Source organism: Ornithodoros turicata, chromosome 7, assembly GCF_037126465.1.
Source record: "Ornithodoros turicata isolate Travis chromosome 7, ASM3712646v1, whole genome shotgun sequence".
Taxonomy (NCBI): domain Eukaryota; kingdom Metazoa; phylum Arthropoda; class Arachnida; order Ixodida; family Argasidae; genus Ornithodoros; species Ornithodoros turicata.
In genome coordinates, this window is record NC_088207.1 from 27990345 (window position 1) to 28005921 (window position 15577).

General features: G+C 45.6%; 1 protein-coding gene across 4 annotated transcripts in view; it reads left to right on the plus strand.

The window, feature by feature from the left end:
- The window catches only part of LOC135400741 (metabotropic glutamate receptor-like), a 316632-nt gene that overhangs the window by 186257 nt on the left and 114798 nt on the right, over nt 1-15577 (plus strand). The window lies entirely within an intron of this gene.

The following is a 15577-nucleotide window of genomic DNA, read 5'->3' on the forward strand; positions in this document are numbered from 1 at the left end:
AGATTGCACATTACGTGAAATGTTAGTGGTACAAATGCGACGAATATTTTGTGTGCGCAGGAGACCTTAACGTATAGTTCAGATTCCCTATTGTCACTGGAGAACAAATGCTTCGATCCACATGGACAGAACAACGTACAGATGCAATGCATGTACATCCTAAATAGTAAAACCTATAGTTGAAACCATAATAGGCGGACGCCATACATTCTATAACATCACATATAACAATATAATCACCAGCTCCGCATATAAACTCTCACCATTTTACTGCGCGTTCACGTACACAATGAAGAAATATCACTACTGGAATAAACTACTATTTCCACGCCGTTCACCAAGTAAAAAGAAGGTGTTGACGAACCGGAAAAAAATAAAAAGAAAAAGAAAGAAAAATCCCCCACCGTAATCATTCCTAATCCGTCTTCGAGCGGTCCGCTTCTGTGGAAAGGGAACCTCACTCCGAAGAAAGATTGAACATTTTTCACGCAATCGATAATTGCGCTGATAAAAGGAAGAGAAGTGCTGCGCGGTTTAGAAAGTTTATTTGATGAACTCCCAAAGACAAGCTCTTTATTCTTCTTTTTTTTACGTTCCTCTCGTTTTTTCTTTTTTTTTTCTTTTTTTTTTTTGCGTATATACAGCGCCTCAATATTACTCTGCGAGTGTATAGTGTGGAGAACTCAACGAACACACGGACTCTCTCAGTTGACGTTTCGAGTTAAGCCTATACTTCCTACAGACAGTTCGTCGTATCTATCGCTATACCCCCTCCCCGTGAAAGTTAGAGGATAGCTATACTTTGCTACGTCATTTCTGTATACACCGGTCCCTAGAGCCGCAGGAGAATGAGATTGGACTGTGGGAAATCGATGTCTCTTTATCCACTTTTCTTTGTTCGTGTGTGTGTATTACGTGGCAGCGCTGCAAAGTAATCCGGTTAGCGGCGGTAGATTCAGGAGGCAGCCCGTCTTCGTCATCGTCGTCAGAGCTCTCAGTACGGGTGATTCTTCTTCAACTCCAGCGTACGAATGAGTCGTTTCCGCGACGGCGCTGCGACGAGCATCATTCATGGCCAGAATGCACATTGTTGCTTTTTGTTTGTTTGTTGGCGTTTCTCTTTCCTTCCCTCTGAAGCACATACTCTGCAGAAGAGGAATTTCGTTGTGGAGGAAGATATCCGCTTTCAGATTTCGGGAATGGAGCGAGTGGATTTTATCGATCATTTTCGAAACAGTTTACTCGGCTGGTGCAGAACCAAAATGCGATTGAGAATCCAGAGGGATTGTGTCGTCCTATTTCCTCCTGGCTTGTCTCAGTTTTTCGTCTTGTCTTCCATTATATCTCCGCTCGTGATGTGCTTTGTCAAGCTTCCCACGCGCATACCTATTAGCACGAAACTAAGCGGAGGAAATACGTCCAACGTTACGGACCAACTTGTGTGTTGGGTCGTCGTCTCGTTTGATGCAGTGTACCATGCAACGTATTAGGGCACCCGTCTGTTACAAGATCCAGTATATTAACGAGTATTTGTCATACTAATACGAAAAATGACATTAAAGGAGGTAAGAACTCCTATCTGCAGGTATTTAGTTACGGGTGTAACAGGTGTAATATTGTTCTTCTAAGCTTCGTAATTCTATTTACAATTTATTGTTCAATACTTTTCCTTCATAACGTGTGCAGCGTTAATAAAAAAAAAACTTACTTTTTTTTCGGATACGGGCGAGTAGACGTACCGCCATCCAGATACCTCTAGCCATTGTTACGTGATTTGAAGAAGTGTAGCACCCAATCAGACGCCAACGCAGAGGTACACGTAACGTTCCGCTCTACACTCTCAAAAATGAACTCCACCGCATAGCACGCTCCTAGTCAACCATCATCCCGAATGACAACGTTCTCGTCCCTAACCTAACCCAGAGGAGCCATTTATGTGCTTATTAGAAACGACTCGGTACGGTATCACGGTATACAGTATCACATTGGGTGGATATGGTACCTATCCGAGTGAATTTAGCCTACTTCTTAAACGGGTGTTCGTTTTCACTCTGCGCGGTAGCAGAGCTGAAAGTGACTCTGTCTCGGACGACCCGTACAGAAGTAAAATGTGGTGTCGGGACCCTCGGAGCGAAAACTCGAAAGAGCGAAAGAGGAGGCACTTACTGCTTCGTCTCCCTCCCCGGTGCACATGATTACATTGTTGGAAAGAAAATTTAATAGCAAAAAGCGAGTGGTAACAACAGTGCTTATGACAACAGTACTATGATAATACGGGTGTAGGTGATAACTAGAATGACTAGACAAGAGATGGTGATGCAACAAACTTGACAGTAAACAATGTACAGTGATTGCTGCAATGACCAAGTGACAAAACTACATTGTTCTTTTTAGGAAAAAATTGCACCGCAAATGGTGCTGCCCAAACGACCGTTTTAAGGGCCGCGCATTCTAAGACACGGCGACATTGCTACATTGGGATTTTTAGGAAAAAATCTTCCCGGGAACATGTTCCGCCAAGAGTACTGTCCCGACGAGCGTTTTATAGGGCCAGCGTTCAACGTTATCACATTGTGTATTGTCATCAAGAATATTTTAATGCACTTTATGTGGTCTAACAAGTGTAGGATAAAAGTAGCGAGACATCGCACTGATGTCTTGAATTGCCTGCCTCCTGGAGTAAATAATCACCGCTGAGTTTTAATTAAGTACAAACCATGTTTATGAGACAATGCCTTCCGCCTCCGTCGCGAAATTCGTAACCATTAGGGCAAGTCGCTGTCTGGGTACACCCTAAGAAAAAAAAAAAAAAGAAAAAATAGAAAAGGTCGAAATCAGGGAATTATTACAGCTTCTAGTCACTTAAATTGAACTAGGATGCGGAGGAACGGGCAGTAAATTTCAGGGTCGCGTCCCTAGAATATACCCTCCAGCATTGCAAATAATCCCAAACCTCCGCACTAACTTACGTGCATTTAGGCCAGAAAGGCACTAATGGTTTTTGCTTTGCATCTAGTCCACAAAGTGACTAGAAGTACTTCTTCTTTTATTTCTTTTATTTTTTGGGGCAATCGGAGAATGTCGAAACTAATCAAGTACTGTCAACACAAGTGATAAAAAGATAAAAACGCTGAAACTACTGCGTTTATTATGATACAAGCTTTCATGCAGTGCACTTTATTTCATCACGTACCTGATGAAATACAGTCAACCACATGAAAGCTTATACGATAATAAACACAATGTATTTTTTCCCCTTAGAGTGAATGTGCACCTGGACACGTAATCTGTGAGAAAGATTGTATTTCATTTTGGCGTTCTTTGATGTATAGCCCCCTTGAGTGGCTAAACTGTTTCCGCTGCAGTTGTAGGTGAAAGAATGTTCGGCTTCCACATTCCACGATATATGTGGCAATGAAATACACAGCTGTACCAGCTAGTTAATTTGACAGCGCCTTCATTTTTTTGTTTTACAAATTTAGCGGTTTAAACTGCGTGTCAAAGCGATTTTTTTGAAGTTATAGGCAACACACGGCACCAGGAACGATTACATTGGCACATGTAACTGCTGTACAATGAGCATAGATTGCGTCTTCCATATTCGTGAGTGTACGGCTCACCTGCCACATGTGTGTTTGTGTCTACATGTAGTCCTCTACGTTATGCACATCTCTCGCGTGGTATGGGGAAGGGTGCCGCAGCTTCAAAGGCTCAATAACCCCTACATATTCAGCACCGTAACTTATTTATTGTTGCAGTTGGTATTGTTGTTCCAAACATCGGTGCCACGTCACTGTTAGAGTAAAGCGGGGCGAAATGGACCACGGGGCGAATCATTTTATGTTATTCGAAGCAATTATTTTATTTCCAGTTTCGGTTTCCCTTGGCAAGGAAAACCGAGACTGGAAATAAAATAATTGCTCCAGCTCGTAACATTTCCACCGGAAATCCAGCAGAAACTAGCCCATGTGGCTCCTTATACTAAATTGGCAATTCTCCATTGAGAGATACGCTTGCGTGAAGCTACCACAGCTCCCAATCCACGGTCGCGGCGCGGACTCCACTGCTCCTTTTTAAGATGGGTCACCTTTCGTCACCCAACTGCCCCACCTGTCATGTTGAAGGAGACATTTCGCACCTGCTGCTCCACTGCACCGGTTACCGCCAACATCGCCTTCTCCAATGTGGTCGCGCATCGCTCGCCTCCGCATTTCGGGCTTATCCCTAGCTACGCTGCTAGGCCCCACACAACATAGTCAGGTGACAAAGTCACTTGTTCAGTTCCTGCGGATCTGTGGCCTTCTGGGTGAACTGTGATCAATTTCGTGGTTGTTTTCCTTTTTGTTTGTTTTTCTTTTTCTTTCCTTTCTTTCTTTTCTGGGAATAGCAAGCCGCCGTAGTGCAGGCTAACCTTTCCCTCATTTTTTTTATATAATAAACATATGCCACCCCCCCCCCCTCCCGGGAAGCTACCGGGGGAGTGTACTGCACAGAAAGATGACGTGGTCCAAAAAATGTATTGTCCTCTTGTTCTTGTATTGGATGTCACTGGAGAGGAACCAAATTTGAGAATGTCGCGTGGTGTCTCTATAGAACATCGAAAATTGGTGTACAGTGATTAAACTGCCATCGCCCAGTAGTGCTGGGATGCCTGCATTGTTTCTTTTTGAGCGCATGTGCAGCAGGTCCTAATCAGAGCGGGTGGCCCGGAGCTAATTCGACGGCGCGTTTACAAGCCCCCAGGACGACGCGTTCCATGCAGCTCTGTGCGTTTCACTAACATTCCCATTTTACTAATATTCACGTCTTTCATGAGGAGACATCCCTCTTTAGCTCTCGGACAAGCAGAAGATAGCACTCGCCCCCTGTGCAACATCCCTGGCTCAGCAGCGTGTAGATGAATTCTTCGACACAGCATCGAACAAGGTGACGCACACTTGGACAGGTTCAAGAAGGGAAGGCATCCGACTGGTTTGAACAGTGAAGTGAGCGACTTTTTCTGGAAGGCTAGTTGGCAGATATCGCCAACGGAAGACAAACTGGCCAGATGGGGTCTTCTCAGCAGCCCCTCATGTTCCACCTGCGGCGCCGAGGCAGACAATCTGTGGACAGTCGTGTGTTGCCGCTTTTCCATACGGTATCGGGCGAGGACAAGGTTAGAACAGCTAATTATGATAATGACATCCTTTACGCTTTGGAAATTTGGCTGCACAGCCGTAGCCCAGAATAGGAGGAACAGGCTTATGCATCCTAGGCTGTCCATGGTGACTCAACTGGTAACAGTCTACTTAGAAGACATACTTTGTTTTGTTGTTGTGCGAGCTAGAGTTCTTGTTACTGTGGTCCTGCCGCCACGTTGCACCCCTACGGACATGTACCCCTAACGGGCCTCAGGTATACAGGGTCCAAATCTCTTAATTAGGTTGCTATAAGTTAATGCCCGTTAAGTTGTCTACGAATAGTGCACATATAGTGCGTACCTCATTCGGTCATGCTATACACGTTTGGTCAGCAGCGGAGACTCCTCCCTTCCACAAGCGCTATGGGGCAGTGTACCGCCATAACGGCGGAGAATGACCCACCACATCATCATCCCATTTATGTGTGTGTGTGTGTGTGTGTGTGTGTGTGTGTCAACATTTTGATTTGCTAAAAAAAGAAAAACTATGCGATTTCGACGAAAATTTTGACGTCTCTATTGTTCTTTAATCACCGCTCAATTTCGCTTCGAAGTTTTCTATCTTCCTGCTTAATTTTACGTAGCTCCTTCCAATATAGACCGTTCTACCTACTGTGGCGGCTATGCACTTCCAGGTCAGCCGCTTTTGTGGCGTGCCCCCCTCCCCCTCCTCGCACCCCTTGGTCTCACAATCGACCCGGTGCATGAGCTGGAGCTCTAGTAAACAAAAAGAGGCACGTCAGACACATGCGTAGAGTGTATATAGGGAGATATACGTAATCAATACCCTGTTAGGTTCTTGGCAAGGAGACCCTGTCAGGCCCTGCGGCATTTTTCCCGGGTGCCTCTGCGTTCTTTCAGTGCGGAGTCAATATATGCAGTGCAGCGTGACTGGCATTGCTAGTTTTTGCTCGTCGTTTGCGGAATTTGGTATATAACGAAATAGGAGATTATTTTTCGTTCTATAAGTCTCGTATTCCGGGGGAAAATGGTCGTTGTAAGGGTGGATGGTATTTCGGGTGGGTAAAAGTTTTGATATGTTCCCCAACAACACCGAATATTCTCTGGATGTAGGAATAATGTCTTGACGGATTGGTACTTCCGATGGATATCTCTCTGATATCCATAGGACGTACGAATCCGTGAAGACATTATTCGCACGTCCAGAGGATATTCGGTGTTGTTGGGACTCGCTGACGTTAGACTGGTTATGTGAGTGCCAATCCCACGCCGCCATCATCGTTACATTCTGTTTTCTATGTGTTTGTGTGTGTGTGTGTTCGTGTTTGTGTCTCTTTCTCTGTGCGTGCATGCGCATGTGTGTGTGTCTGCGTGTGCACGCGTGCGCGCATGCGTGCATTGAGTGTCACTGCTACACTCTCACCGAACCAGCGGCATGGCCGAGTGGGTTGGAGCGCCCTGCTCTCGTGGTGGTGGCCAAGGTCGTGCTGAGGTCGGCATCTGTACGCCGCTCATAGCCACAGTTGCTTCGCGGTGCTAACACGGAGTAAAGAAACTTCACCGCATGACACGCTCCTACCCAAGCGTCATCGTCATCATCATGATCTATGTATATTTATGTATTCCTATGTAACCTATGTGTGTGTGTGAGCGATCATCATCAACAACAACAACATCACCATCATTATCATCTATATGTATCCCTATGTGACTCGGTCTGTCTGTCTGTCTGTCTGTGCGTGTGTTTGTGTGTGCGTGCGTGCCTGCGTGTGTGTCAGGTGTCACTGCTACGCGTTAAAACAGAAAATTTGGTGACGTGACGCGCTCCTGGCCGAGTATCATTCCGAATGATACAGTCGTCATCATCATCTATGTGTATCTACGTGTGTGTGTGTGTGTGTGTGTGTGTGTGTGTGTGTGTGTGTTGTGAGTGTCACTGTTACACTCCGAAAAAAAAAATCATCACATGACACACTCCTAGCTCCCATGGCACAGTGGTTACGTAGATCGCTTTCCACGCCGAGACTGGGAGGTAAGGCGGGTTCAAATCCCCGCAGAAAGTATGAAGTCACTGAAAAGGTTAGCCAGCTGCAGGACTCGAACCCACATCTTCTGAATTACCGGTTCAGTGCTCCACCAATTGAGCTAAGCTAACACGTCTCTCCAATGACTTCCAGGGTTGCGTCATGTGAAGGGACAAATCTCCTCCGTTCACTCACTCATCCCCCTTTCACTCTTACGTGTTTTCTCATTCACGCACACACGCATACGACGGGGCGACGCAAGCGGCATCTGCTGATCACGATGGAAATTGATGTTCTGAGGCTGGAACACCGAAGACACAAAGCCTCAAGTGCCTAAGTACGATGAACGAAGAAAGTAGGAAGTCACTGAAAAGGTTAGCCAGCTGCAGGACTCGAACCCACATCTTCTGGATTACCGGTCCCCGCACTGGCTGTGCTGCCTGGGCTTTCTCTGGGTTTTCCCTGGGTTTTCCGGCAGTTCCAGACGAATGTCGGCACAGTTCCCCATGAAATCGGCCCCCCCGGGGGGGGGATATGTTTATTAAGAAAAAAAGAGGAAAGGTCAGCGAGACGGAGGTCGGCTTGCTATTCCAAAAAAGGGGGAAAGAAAAGAAAGTGAGAAGAAAAAGAAGATAACAAAAGGAGAAACAGAAAAGGGGAAAAGAAAAGGAGAAATAGAAAAGGGGAACAGAAAAGAAAACAAAATGAAAAGAAAAAGAAGAAGAGAGAAAAGGAGAAGAAAGAGAAGAACAGAAAAAGAAAAGGAAAGGAAGACGCACACTAACCACCCCTTGTCCCCCACTCCTTTGATTGATTGATTATTTAAAACAAAACCAAGGAGAACCCACTCCTTCCTTCTGTCCTCTCTCCATCTGCCCATGTCTGTATGCCGCTCATAGTGACAGTTGCTTCGCGGCGCTAACACGGAATAAAAAAGAAGACTCTCCTAGTCAGCCATCCTTCCGAATGAATACCGTTCTCTCTGCTAACGCACCTTCCTCAGTTCTTCCTCGGTAGTATGCCACATGACTAAGAATTTAGAGGAGGCATATCGTAGGAATAGGAATAGGGTCAACAATTTTTTTTTAGGCTCGGAGCGGAGTGTGTACAAGCCTCCTATAGGAGACGAAAAGCGCGCGTTGGAATCTTTTCTCACTGAAAGAAACAAGGGGTGAGGGGAAAAGGGGTCCTATAAACATCGTTTGTTGTCCCTGTCGTTGTAACGAAGTGCCCTTACACGTCCCTGGCAGTATATCCTTTTCGTCCCGTTATTAATTACAACATCCTTTGGTAAACATTGCCGGAAACTTTCTTAACTCGTACGACGTGTTTGAACCACCATCCGGCTTTAATACAAACACGAGGCGTCCTTATCGTGATGCGCATAAAACGCCTTTCTTTCCTTCTGGAGCAACAAATTGTTCCCGCCAGCTTTATTGTTGTATTGTTTATTCGTAAACAGCACCCTCGCAGCTTTGCGTCTGATACCGCAGAAAACTGTTTTCTTAAGTTACGCGATAATGTCGTGGGCTGTACAGCTGTAGTTTCCTTGACAATCCTTTTCTGGCATATCTAATTCAAATTAATTAATTAAATTAATATATTTTGATAATTGGGGTTTTACGTCGCCAGACAACTATAAGATCATGAGCGACGCCACAGCGGCCGGTCTGTGCATTGCTTTTGCCCACGTGAGGGTTCTTTAACGTGCGATGAAGGCTCATCACTCGGCACCCCGTATTTAACGTCCCTCTCGGAAGACTGCGTGTCTAAGCAACTTGTACGCTGCCACCAAGTTGCTGGCGTCCTAGGCCGGCTTCGAACCCGCGATCTCGGGATCAGAAGGCGAACACGCTACCAACTGGGCTTCCGAGGCCGGTCATATCTAATTCATTTATTCATTTATCCCTCAATGTGAATTATGAACGGTGTACTAACGCTCTCTACTATTATAACCGTTAAGGAAGGGGCGCTCAGGAAACGATTGCCGCCGATATTTCGAATTGCCCTGTTGGGTAAAAGTTGATAAAATTCGGTAAAAGCCGAGTTTGATTTTCCCCCCATTCACGCATGCTGTTGACCAATAATATCCGTGGATCTTCTCGAACGTCATCCTCAACGCTTTAAACGCCATGCCAATGATGAGGACGGTGCGCAGAAACAGCGACAACAAAGACCTTATTTTGATTATGATGATTGGGGAGTTTTATCGTCACCAACCATATTCTATACCCCATTGCTGGTGGTAATGTGGGAAACGAAACAATGAGGACCAAAGTCCTACGGTGTCCAAAAATGGAAGAAGAGCTTTGACGGCAGAGCGTTGGTGGACTGGATTTGGCCGTGGACCAAGAAGACTTACTATTCGAAATATGGGCGGCTCTCTTCTCCTTCTTCTTTTTAAGTGTTGAGAGAGAGAGAGAGAGAGGTCAGTCAATAGCTGACTTGCTACTCTTAAAAAAGAAACTTCGCCCGGGCCAGAAAATGAAAAAATCACACACAAACACACACACACACACACAAACACCGGCGAATGAAGATGCGCGGAAGCGCACGTGTCACTATGTGTCCCGCAGGTTTGCGGCTTTCGTCCTGAAGGCACTTCCGTTAACATTTGCATACCGTTTCGCTGAATTTTTTATACCTTTCTCTACTATATAGGCGGAAGGTTACTGGCTGCACGCCCACAGTTTTTCACCGGGTTACCCAAGACAAAGTACGGTGTTTCTTCCGCCCCCTGAAACATACCGTAAGGACGAAAGGCGCCATCGGAGCTCGTGGCCAAAATTTCTACTTCTGTGGAAAACTTCGCAAAGCTGCACACACACGAGGCTTAGGGACTGATACAGGCCACTAGAAATATTACGACGGCTGTTTTTTTTTTTTTTTTCCTAATCTTCACGACTTGTACACAACGAAATATACCAAATGACAATATTTTTATGAATTTCTAGCGTATATTACGTCCTCCGCCGTTTAGTACCCTCATTAGAAACCCTGTGCTTTATCTTAGGTAGCCCAGTATTTATTCATCATAAGTAACTGTTGCGGTACACAAGCACAGTGCACTGCGTCCAGATATCTTGGTTTCTGGAGTTAAGCCATCTGCATTGTTAAAACAGAACTTCGCCACATAACACGCCCCTAGCCAACTAGCCTGAAAATGGGAGGGGGCGCCTATCTGAGCCACATTATGCATGTCCCAGATAGGCTCCTCCCCTGTTTTGAACTAATCATGACACAGAATGATATCCTTCGGAATGGTGATTGGCTAGGGGCGTGCTGTGTGGTGAAGTTCTATTCTAACAGTGTGGCGCTCGAAAAAAGAAGCGCTGCCGTCCCATTCATGCTAGGATGCCTGAATACTAGTATCCAGGCACCCTAATTCATGCATATATAAAACAGCAAAAATACATAACTGATATTTGCTGACGAAAACCTGATAAAAGGAACAGCAGAAAAATCGACAAGAACTCTGCGCGCGCCAAGGCCCCTCGGTCAAGACGTTTTCAAATTCAAAAAGTGTGGACCCGCGAAGATAAAATTCCAAAAGACATCGAGGAATGCATGCACACTCCCAGGGCTGTAACACTTCAAACAACTCTCGAAAAGTTTCTTTGGCAAATATAGAGAAAACGAAAGAGTTGTACCACAGCGCAGTACGGAATACCGATACTCGTGCTAGTACGCGATTCCTTCACATTTATTTGCTTGTTTCGCGAACTGCGGGCACCAGGATAAACAAGCCTTCCACTCTTTATTTGTAGCGTGCGCGGCACGTAGTACATGATGCTCGTAGATGTTGAGGAGCGCAAACAGAGCAGACGACGCTGTGTTTGCGGAGCTGACCGACGTTCCGATAGTTCCGATTCGTTGCCACTTGCAACACACGGGAACGTGATCGGCCTCAGAAATGTCAATTACAACCGGGGGACGCCTCGCTGTCTTCTTGTTGTAGGTACGCACGCAAGTTTCCCCGTTGTTTGATGGCTGCGATTTAAGGCCCCCCGTTTAAAGGAAGTGTCGCATCACCGAGCAGTTCAGTCGTGCATGGCGCGGAATAGAAATTTGCAATTAATGGTTGCCTCACCTAGTGAGTTTTAATTCTGTGTAAACCAGTCTTCAGGATTCACTTTCTTTTCGTCTGTAAATCATTTTGTGAGACTTTCTGGTCCCTCGTTTGTGACAAGTGTTCCCACTAGTTCGGTATGTTTGTCTCCCGGCCCCAAAATACTGGGTTTTCTCTTTCTTTTAATTTATTTCGACTAACTGCGGCTAAGTGGTCTGAGGTAGCCAGTCTGACTTTGTCGTGACTTAAATCCCCATCTTTTTTTTTTCTTTTTCTATCACATCGCATTTTTTTCGTCCGTAACCGCATTGGCCTTTTATGACTTAACACGGCTAGTGTTCTCAAATGTGTTCAGTTTTATTGATCACGTTATTACGGAAATCAAGCCGACCGTTCCACATATTTCATCACACTGTTGGAAAAATATGGGATAAATAGGAGAGTACTAGTTTCCTAGGTTGCACTTATTCCCTTTATTTTTTCCCTGACCCTAAAAGTTATGTTCCAGCGCTCCAAACAGTCTCTAAATTTCGCAGAAACTTCTGTGCATTCGGTCCCGTACGGAACTTATGATTATGGCAATGTATCCAGTCTCCAAAAGGAGTGAGGCTACCCCCCCCCCCCTTTTTTAGAGTGTGCATGGCATCGTATCAAAATGACGTAATTCAGCGGAACATGATAAGTTTATACGCGAGATAAAAGTACGACATTAGGTTCCCAAAAGGTGCAGATATAGGGAACCAAGAAAATACAGAGCCGAGGGAACCGGATCGTTGGCTGCAACACAGACACCATCAGCCTAAGCCTATACGGCAAGCTTTTCATACAACGACCACCATTACCACCACCTGTTGATAGTTCACGTGAACTCCTTCCTTTCATTCTGTTTTAAGCGTTACTCTTAATGCGATTGTCATTTAAGTCGATATTCAGAAGTGTATCTCCATTTTCTCTGTCCTTTTTCTTTTTCTGAAATAAGCGAGCTCGAAGCAAGATCACCATTAAAATATTTTGTTTACAATATTTTTTGTCTTGTTTTGTTTTGTGTGCCCGAACCACACGGGCACGAAAAATGACATTATCGTCTACTGGAATTCGGGCGCCGAATGACATTATTTACACGTAAATCTACTCCCAATTATTATTTTTTATTACGAAGCTCGTATCGCACGTAATTTTACAATGATATTAAACGCCGAGATGTCGATGCGGTCTGCTCACTAAGTAAGATATAACTTACGCTACTTTAAAGAAAAAATTAACCTACTTAAAGATACGGATATAGCCAACATGCACTACTTAAGCCATTATATTTTAAACACTAAGATAGAGTATCATTATATTGACGCCGAATAACTCAAACTGTGAAATCCTTCATGGAAATCACGCTCCGTGAAATTAGTAATCGCGATTCCGACCAACTTGCAGACGCCCTTTCTCAGAACGATATGGATACGTGTCATCCACACATATAATTGAACTAGACCTATTTATGGCACGTTCCGTCATTATTGACAAACCATCATATGTCACTGTACTTTACACCTCATTACCATTATCGCTCATTACGCTCTAAGTCAACTATCGGCACAGTTCCCTTTGAAGTCGGCCCAGAACGCACGGCCCCTCACCTAGTGAGAACGGATTATAACGCTACCGCTATACATAACATGAGCACGCGTCCTGCCATTCCATGTGATGCGCTGTCGTCCAACTTTCCTTTTACCGCAATTTGAAATGGAACACGTCTCCGCGATATCACATTTTCGAACGTTCGTTTTCTTTTCTTTTCTTTTTTTTAACAACAAATTGTCTCGTTGTTTTGTTTCTTTTGCTGGCTCCCGCTGTGCGCCAGTTCTGTTTGCCGTTTCCATAAAACGAGCTCACTTTGAATAGCGAATGCGAGTCACGTCGATGGCATTAACACCCAACTTTCTCTTTGACGCTGTGGACCGGTCGTAACGAACCACGGTGGCCGTCGCAGCGTCAGTTTGAGGCAGCTACGTAATTCGTTCGGAATTATAAATGGCGCTTTGATCAGGGGCGTATCAAGTACTACGTAGCAGTAGTGTTTCTGTTTCGGATACCAACCGAAAATGAAACACTTTCCACTCAACTCATACATTCGTGGTACATACAAGCGTATGCGGAATGAATTCTACGAGTACTTGTACGCCAAAGATATGCACAGAAGCTTTCCTCCTTTTTTTTTTTTTTTTCAATAAACATATCACCCCCTCCCTCCCGAAGTAATTTCGCATCTTTCGCATTTCGCGCAATGCCCTTCGTCATCGGTCATCGTGCAAACCGCATTAAAATACGATAGCTTGATGGCCATTGTAACATCTTCACCCACATCACCCCCCCACCCCACCCCACCCCACACCAACCCGAACCCAACCGGTATCCCGAACCGGTAACCGAAGTTTTTATATCGTTCGGTTGCGGTTCAGCTCCAAGATGGTGCTAGTAATTACGGTTCAGTTCCGGTTCAATTCCAGCTAAAAATTACGGTTAATTCCGGTTGTCGGTTTCAGTTCCGTTTCGGTTCGACGCTCTGGGTGAAACGAACCTCCTCGAGACTGCTACAATTTCAAACTTGCTGGGGCTATCGAAGCTAGTTCTTCAAACGGAGAGCAATAATTAGAGAACACGCACACACACATCGAGTGCATCTATCCAGGATCCTCCACGTGACGCACCACGTCGTCGACCTGTCACCTATAGACGTAGTGGCATAACATGAAGCGGCTCCGTCGAGGTGGTATAAGAAGAGCCCTCGGGCTTCCCCAGCTTCTCCATTGTCACTAACATACAGTCAAAGGAAAAGCCGTCAGCAGGTATTTGGAGAGCGAAGCGCTTTGGCTAATCGATAAGATCTAATGGCGAATTCGGGTGGTATTTCGTGGCATCACGGCCTTTAGCTCGGAAATTGCTAGGTCGGCGCCCGTGCTGCATCACGTGACCGCTGCCACCCGAACATGACTGCCAGGAATCTATCACGCTAGGGACATCGCGGTTGCTCGTCCTCGGGTTCCACGTCTGCTAACCCACCTGAACTGCGATGTGCGTGCCAAAAGACCACCCGCCGCGGCATAAGTCACATCAGGATATCACGAGATTGGGAAAGGGTGGATCGTTGGCAAAACAAGCGTACGTGGTTGTTGACGTCGTGTAACTTAGTGGTTTTCGCGTTTTATGAGGTGAGGTCGGGGTAGTATTGACCTTGCACATTGGTGCATTGTTTCCCCAAATTGCAGAGGCAGTGACGTCCAGAACTGAATTTTAATGAAAGGCCGATCTCCGACAGACAGGAAGAGGGCCCAAAACAGAAAAGAGAACCGCAAGCTCTCGTGCTCCCCGGTTTTGATGTCTTTTGTGCACGAGCCGGATGAGGTTCGTCCGTGACCGACGATGACGGTGCCGATAAGCAAATAATCCGGGCTCGACGGTAGCGACACAGTCGTGACAACATGAAGGTTTCATTCGTAACTCATGACGTATGAGACGTGAACGTTTCATTCGTAATTCGCGACTCGTGGTCTTCGGCCACGATTGCACTCCCTTATCGGCTCACCTGTTATCTGTTGTTGGCACCACTTACAGTGAGATCGGCTACTATCATTATTATTGTACACTATTATGTAAAAGCACATGGATAGTAAGATGTTGAAATTATGACCGAACCTTTATGACCTTAAATGGGCACTAAAATACAAAAGCACGTTCACTTCAAATTACGTTACACGCTATGCCAATTGCGTACTCGTTATCATAGTTCAAAACTTTGTTTCCGTTACAAAGCTACAATCAAAATTATACCGGACTCTTTCTTGATTCGGCACTAAGCAGTGAACAACGCTTCGGCTCGTGCGTCCGTGTTTTTAGTCCATGTTGCGCGTGCATGCGCGTGCCACGCCATGGAGCAGTCCCGGTGAGAAACATAGTGCACGTTGCGAAGCGGACTGGTGTCGCTGTCCGAAGGATGTGAAGATAAACGTTATCAGTGGAACATTCGTGAGAACTGTTACGGGCTACACACACAGAGACACATAAAGATACGATGATGAGATGGGGCTGATGCCGACTAGCAGGCTGGGCGCTGCCCCAGTGCCATTTGTAGGTAATGAGAGATGATGATGGAGATGAGGATTCCGGTAATCAAAGCAAGGCTACAATTCAGTGAATTGGTACTGAAAACTGCAGGAGTGCGCATCATGCCGCGCATATACGGAACACTACGGTCGGACCCGTTACAGATCCAATCGCACACGGTAGGTACGAGCGCGCTTCTCCTGCTGTCTGATTGGATCCCGGTAATCTTTGCTTCCTGAGGGTCCATTC